Here is an 8,100-nt window from a genome sequence, read left to right as displayed (position 1 = left end):
ATGGAGCACGCGGTCGCATCACCTAGCGTTAGAGCAACTATGGCATATTATATATCAAATCGAAGCCCCGAACGTTAGCTTTCCAACGCAACTGGAACCGCATCATTTGGACCTTTGTAGCTAAAGTTATAGCCGTTTGAGTGCAAAGAGGTCAGGCTGGACAGCTTAGCAGTTTCTCCAACTTCTTGTATTCCTTCCACTTTTGCATGCTTCTTTTCTATCCTCTGAGCCATTCCTGCCCTGTAATCTCTGAAATCACTTAACACACATATCAAGGCATCTAATGGTAATAAGAGAGGATTAATAATAAGCAAATATAAGATCAAAGAAGCATGTTTTCAATCATAGCACAAAATAAGGAAGGAAATATAAAACCATGCAAATATTATGAATAAGTGGGTAAAGAGTTGATAAAATCCACTCAATTGAGCACAAGATAAACCATAAAATAGTGGTTTATCAAAAAGCAATAAACTGTAAAACTATGAATGTAAACAGAACCTAGAGGAAGAGTAGTTTCTCTCTAGATTCAGATCTAAAATCCTAAAACTATCCTAATGAGAATATGTGAATGTATGTTGAGTCTCTGCATGTTCCCTGACTTTATTCTGTATTTCTGGACCGAAAATTGGATCAAAACGTGGCCCGAAATCACCCCAGCATTTTCTGTTAATTTTGTAGATCGCGTAAGTCAAGCGTACGCGTCAGTCACGCGTGCGCGTCATTTGGCGAATTTCCTTGTCACGCGTACGCGTCGTCTATGCGTGCGCGTCATCTTGCAAAACTCCATTACACGCATACACGTCGTTGCAATTTTCTCCATTCCGCGTGCTCGTGTGAGCCATGTGCGCGCATCGGTGCTCGCTGATCATCTCCTTAGTTTCTTGTGTTCCTTCTATTTTTGCAAGCTTCCTCTCTGTTCTCTAAGCCATTCCTGCCCTATAAAGCCTGAAACACTTAACACACGGATCACGGCATCGAATGGTATAAAGGAGAATTAAAATATACAGATTAAAGATCTCTAGGAAGCAAGTTTTCAACCATAGAATAAAACTAGGAAGGGAAATATAAAACCATGCAATTAGTATGAATAAGTGGGTGAAGACTTGATGAAATCACTCAATTAAACATAAGATAAATCATAAAATAGTATTTTATCAACCTCCTCACACTTAAACATTAGCATGTCCTCATGCTTAGCTTAAGGAGATAAAATAAATGAGTAGGGAAAAGTAAGACTCATGCAATGCAATGCAACCTATGTATATGAATGCAACTATATGCTAAAATGATTTTACCTACTTGGTTAAAAGTAAATAAGTTTTTCAAGATAAATATAAATCAAATATCACTAATTAAAATTTATACAGTAAAAACAATTAAACTTGTAAGAAGACAGCTCATGAAAGCAGGAATATAGAATTAAGCATTGAACCCTCACTGACGATGTATATGCACTCTAGTCATTCTAGTGTATAGGGTAATCACTCTACTCTTCTCTAATCATGATTTCTAAACCTTGTTCTTCACCTAACCAATTAACAAGTATTTAATGTACCAATGCAAACATCATGAGGTCTTTTCAAGGTTGTAATGTGGCTAAGGTAAAGGTGAGGGTATATATATGGCTAAGTGAGCTATAAATTGAATCGTTGATTAACCTAAGCACTTACCTATACATATACTCCTTATCTTTTTAGAATCATACCTAGCTACCCAAAGTTTTCCCACTTTTGTATTACATACTCATGCATCAACTTTTCTTTTAACTTTGTATCACATATGCATTGATCTTTTCATTAACTTGCTTAGCATTGGAGTAATTTTGTCCCCTTATTCATTTATTTAATTACTTAATTACTTGAATTTTTTTGGATTTTTTAAGCATAAAAATATATATAATATTATCAATGCACCTGGATTTTTAATTTTCTAGTCTCACATGAGTAGGTACCCAAATTCCCAATTAATTTATCAATGTAAAAACATAACACATTCCCTTGTTAACCCATGTTTCCACAGTTTTCCCATACTTAGTTAACACACAATCTCTATCTTAAGCTAACCAAAGATTCAATTGGGGTATTTAATTTGTTTTTCTGCTTAAGGCTAGTGATGTGGTAAAATATAGAACAAATGGGATTTAAAAGGCTCAAAGTGGCTAACAAAGGTAAATGGAAGGGTAGGCTATTTGGGAAAAATGAGCTAATAAAATAATGGCCTCAATCATATGCATGCATATAACACATTAAACATTGGACATATAGGATGGAACAAAATAAAGATTACAATCATAGAGAAGTAAACACACAAGAATAAAATTCTTATGGTTAAATAGCGTAACCGTGTAATTAAGCTCAATTCTCACTGGGTTGTGTGTTCTTAACTTTAAACTATGTTCCAAATACAATCTCCAAAAAAGTTTTAAAGAAAAGTTTTGATATAAATTAGTGAAATTTTCAAAAATAGGGTATTGAAAAGAAACTTATTATTTTTCAACCAATTAGAACATGCATGCAATTTATCCTATCCTAAACAAAAGAAAAAAAAAGAAAAATAAACAATTTATTGGTGCTAAGAAAGAGAAATTACCTCCGGAAGTCAGGTACTGACCGACCTCCCTATACTTAAAGCTTGGCACCGTCCTCGGTGCCATCAGTCAGGAACAAAGGGGGGCTGGTAGCAGCATCTCCACAATCGGGACCATCATGGCTCCCTGTACTGGTAAATGAAGTGGAGTCCGAGGTGTCTGGGTTTTCTTCAGGTGGGTGGTTACCAACAAGCAGCTCCTTGAGGTATGTAAATCGGCGCTTGTTACGGCGCTCTCTTTGCCTTCCTTTCCGGTCAAGCCGGTCTAACTTCTCAAGTATCTGATAGAGCAGTTGGTTTGTTGAAGGTGCTTATGATGTGGAAGGTGAAGGAATATCTTTGGCCGGTTCTGTGCTCCGGTTGATAGTGGCTGCTGGAGGTCTGATATACTTCCCGTTAGAGACGTATTGATCATCCCGTAGAATCATATCCTTGGTGTCCCCAGCTCTGTAGGAGACTCCGACTGCTGAGACTAGATCTGAAACCAAGGCGGGAAAAGGTAGGTTACCCGCAATCTGTACGTGTCCCATAGCATGCCGAATGTATCTTGGTAAATTGAGGTGCTGGTCTGTAAGGATACACCAGAGTAGAACAACCATGTTTGCAGTGAGGAGGACTCGTGAGTGCTTGGAAAAGCATAATGGGACATAATCTGTGCCCATACTCGAGCCTCCAAGGTGAGTTCTGAAGCCAATATGCCTTTAGGTCGAGATCGATGGTATCCATAGATCCATTTGCTACCAGGTTGTGCTATAACTCTGAGAACGGTGTTTCAGTCAAATTGGTATGTCTGGCATTTGAATGAGGCTTCTTGGAATGCGTCCAATCCTTCTGGAGCAAGGGGGAGATTTAAAGCTTTCTGAATGGCCTCTTCAGTTATGAGAACTTGCTTCTGACAGACATAGACAGACTACAGGGTTGGCATGTGAAAATTGGAGTAGAATTCAACTACCCATGAAAGGTTAACCTGCCGTGACTGTCTCCGTAGGAATCCCCATTGTCTTCGTTTAATTTGGGGCTCAACAAATTCAACAATGTTGGTCAGAAGGACGAGAAGGTATTCATTATTATAGTTCTTCTCCACCAGGATAGGGAACATCTGCTCACAGTAGCGGTTAGTGAACCGCACAGTGTCCTTTGCTGGAAAAGCTTTTTGTTTTTCATCGACCTTGATGATCCTCTTGATTCGCTTTGTTGAGGGCCTTACTGCTGTTGAAGATGGCTCTGCAGCGAGTGCTCTTTTTGTTCCTTTCCTTGCTGGTGGTTTGGGAGTAGCTTTCTCTTTACCCTTTTTGGTGGCCATTCTGAAAAAGGAAAAGGAAAGTAATATGTAAGGCTAAGGGTTTGAGCAAGGCGGAGAACGGTACAAGTGATAATCAATGCACGGTAAAGAAGGATGTCGTTAACACATGGTCGCGACTACATATGAGAAGTTCATCAATGGAAATATAGCAAATGCATGTGATGGCAAGTAGATGCAAGATGTTTATTGGCATGCTGGCAAAGGCATGAGTAGTATAGATCAAGCCTCAAATGTCCAATTTGATTACCAAGTGTTTCAAACTAACAACCTGTTTGTATTAACAATTATATTCAATTAATAACATATAAAAAGAGTTTTGTGAAAAACAGGCATTAGAGTAGTAGAATAATTTAGAAATAATGCACAATACCATATGGACTTTTTCACAAACACTTAGCATGCATGGTAAATATGTTATTGAAATTATTGAATTTGAACATGCAAGTAACCCTAAAATAATTAATAATTGTCAAAAAACTTCTAAACAATCCACAAGCAATTATAGAAGAAAATAATCACCCAATTAAATTTCTAACACCAATTAAAATAATGTAAAAAGAAAAAGAAAGAAAAAGGGAACATAGAGTATGAAAGTAAAAAGAAAAAGGAGAAGAAAACAAAATAATAATAATAATAATAATAATAATAATAATAATAATAATAATAATAATAATGAAAAAGTAAAAAGGGAAGAAGAAAAGAAAAGAACCTTGAGAATGGATGTGAAAAAGATGGGAGAAAAAGGAAAAAAGTAAGAAGGGATAAACAAAAAAAGAAGGAAGAAGAAAGAAATAAGAAGGGAGAAAAGAAAAATTAGGATTTGGGAAAGAAAAGATAAGATTTCTGGCGCTGATTTGGATAAGCTGTGCGGCGCAGGCGACGCGTGCGCGTGGATCACGTGTTCGCCTGGGTGGAGTGATTTTTAAGTGACGCGGACGCGTGGGTCACGCGTTCGCATGAAATGAACTGTGCCATTGGTGCGAGACCAGCCTCGCGTACGCTCAACTCTTTGTTTCGTTCGCATATTGCAAAAATTTTGGGTGATGCGTCCGCGTGGATGACGGGCACGCGTGAATGGCTTTATTTTGAAGAATGACGCAGACGCGTGGGGCATGCGTTCGCGTGATAGGGATTGTGCTTCTAGCACCATTCCAGCCCCACTCCATCATAACTCTCTGCCATACACCTCTTTACGTCGATTTTTGCAGGGTCACGCGTGCGCAAGGGCGACGCGCACACGTGGGAAGCTGATTTTTAAAATGACGCGGACGCATAGGGCACGCGTTCGCGTTGGTATGCTTGTGCCTAAGGCACGCCTCCAGCCACGCTCCCGCGTGACTCTCTGCTTCTTTTCTTTCTTGTTTCGAATGCACATATGACGCGGACGCGTCAGCGACGCTTGGGTGTCGTGTGCTTTTTTTTTATATATACAGAATGCAAATGCAGATGCAGGCTATATGCAGAGAATATAAGAAGAGTCATTGAAAAAAAGTAAAATAAAACTAAGACTGAAACGAAACAATCATACCATGGTGGGTTGTCTCCCACCTAGCACTTTGCTTTTACGTCCTTAAGTTGGACGGTCTTCGGGCTTATTCTACTTCTGTTGGTGGGTCTTCCAAGAGGAAAACCTCTAGCTCTTTGTGATCCTTCATTTTTTCTCCATGATAAAGCTTTAGGCGATGTCCATTGACCTTGATGAATTTGGAGCTAGAAGGATGATGCAGGTGAAAAACTCTGTATGGTTCTGCCTTCTCTACTCTGTAGGGACCTTCCCATCTTGATCTTAGTTTACCTTGCATGAGTCTCAGTCTGGAGTTATAAAGAAAAACTAACTCCCCTGGTCTGAATTCTCTCATTTTTATGTGCTTGTCATGGACAACCTTCATCTTTTCTTTGTATCTCCTGGAGTTGTCATATGCTTCTAGGCGAAGATTCTCCAATTCTGCTAGTTGTAGCTTCCTTTCAGCACCAGCTTCTTCAAAATTCATGTTGCACTCCCTCACAGCCCAGAAAGCCTTGTGTTCCACCTCTACTAGAAGGTGGCAAGCCTTTCTGTACACTAAGCAGAAGGGGCTCCTCCCAATAGGTGTTTTGTATATCTATGAGGCTTTACTATCTTCTCTAGAATGTGTTTAATCTCCCTGTTAGACACTTCTGCTTGTCCATTGGTTTGGGGATAATATACTGTTGCTACTTTATGAACAATCCCATGCTTCTTCAGTAATCCTGTTAGTCTCCTGTTACAAAAGTGAGTGCCTTGATCACTCACGATTGCTCGTGGTGATCCAAAGCGGCAAATAATATGGTTTCTAACAAAGGAAAAAATAGTGTTAGCATCATCAGTACGGGTAGGAATTGCTTTCACCCATTTAGAAACATAATCTACAGCTAACAGTATATAAAGGTGACCATTAGAGTTTAGAAAGGGGCCCATGAAGTCAATGCCCCAAACATAAAAAATTTCACAGAAAAGCATAATTTGTTGAGGCATCTCATCCCTCTTAGATATATTACTAAACCTTTGGCATGGGAAACAGGATTTACAAAATTCAGCAGCATCTTTAAAAAGAGTAGGCCACCAGAATCCACAGTCTAAAATTTTTCTAGCTGTTCTTTAAGGGCCAAAATGTCCTCCACTCTCAGAAGAGTGGCAGGCCTCTAAAATGGACTGAAATTCTGATTGAGGCATACACCTTCTAATTACCTGGTCAGCATCACACCTCCACAAGTCATCCCATATATAGTATTTAGACTTGCTTTTCAGCTTGTCCCTTTGATGCTTAGTAAAATTGGGAGGGAAAGTATGGCTAACTAGATAATTAGCTACATGTGCATACCAAGGAGCTACTTCAGATACTGCTTGCAAATTATCAAATGGGAAAGTATCATTGATAGGAGTGGAGTCATGCTTAATGTGTTCAAGGCGACTGAAGTGGTCTGCCACTAAATTTTGGTTACCACTCCTATCCTTAATTTCTAAATCAAATTCTTGTAGCAATAGTATCCATCGTATCAACCTTGGTTTGGACTCTTTTTTAGCTAATAAATATTTTAGAGCTGCATGGTCTGAGTACACTACTACCTTAGTACCAAGTAAATAGGCTCGAAATTTATCCAGAGCAAAAACAATGGCTAGAAGCTCTTTTTCAGTAGTAGTGTAATTTGATTGAGCAGCCTCTAAGGTTTTAGATGCATAAGCAATTACGAAAGGATCCTTACCTTCGCGCTGAGCTAGCGCCGCTCCTACGGCATGGTCGGAGGCATCATACATAATCTCAAATGGCTGGCTCCAGTCTAGTCCTCTTACAATCGGAGCTTGAGTCAGGGCGATCTTCAGCTTATCAAATGCTTGCATGCAATCTTCACTGAACTCGAACTCAATATCTTTCTGCAACAGTCTGGATAAAGGTAATGCTACCTTACTGAAGTCCTTAATGAATCTCCTGTAAAAACCTGCATGGCCAAGGAACGAACGGACTTCCCTCACGGAGGAGGAGTAAGGTAAACTAGAAATGACATCCACCTTTGCTGGATCTACAGAAATACCAATATTAGAAACAACATGTCCTAGAACAATCCCTTATTTTACCATAAAGTGACACTTTTCAAAATTCAATACAAGGTTTGAACTAACACACCTGTCTAATACTCTAGCTAAACTATCTAAGCAAAGGTTAAATGAATCGCCATATATGCTAAAATCATCCATAAATACTTCCATACAATTCTCAATAAGATCTGAAAAGATACTCATCATGTATCTTTGGAAAGTAGCCGGTGCATTACATAAGCCAAAAGGCAATTCTTTTGTATGCATACGTTCCAAAGGGACATGTAAAAGTAGTCTTCTCCTGATCTTCAGAAGCTATATGAATTTGAAAATAGCCTGTATAACCATCTAAAAATAGTAATGGGATTTACCTGACAGGCGATCAAGTATCTGATCAATAAATGGCAAGGGGTAGTGATCCTTGCGAGTAGCTTGGTTGAGACGCCTATAGTCAATGCAAACCCTCCATGAATTATGCACTCTAGTTGTCAGGAGCTCTCCATGCTCATTTTTCAATGTTGTGACTCCAGACTTATTGGGCACCACTTGTACTGGACTGACCCATTCACTGTTTGAGATGGGGTAAATGATATCTGCTTCAAGTAGCCTGGTCACTTCTTTCTTGACAACTTCTAAGATGGTGGGATTCAATCTT

This window comes from Arachis ipaensis, chromosome B01 (genome assembly GCF_000816755.2).
Source record: "Arachis ipaensis cultivar K30076 chromosome B01, Araip1.1, whole genome shotgun sequence".
NCBI classification, from domain to species: domain Eukaryota; kingdom Viridiplantae; phylum Streptophyta; class Magnoliopsida; order Fabales; family Fabaceae; genus Arachis; species Arachis ipaensis.
The sequence above is the reverse complement of the archived record's forward strand: the minus strand, read 5'-3'. Positions refer to the sequence as shown.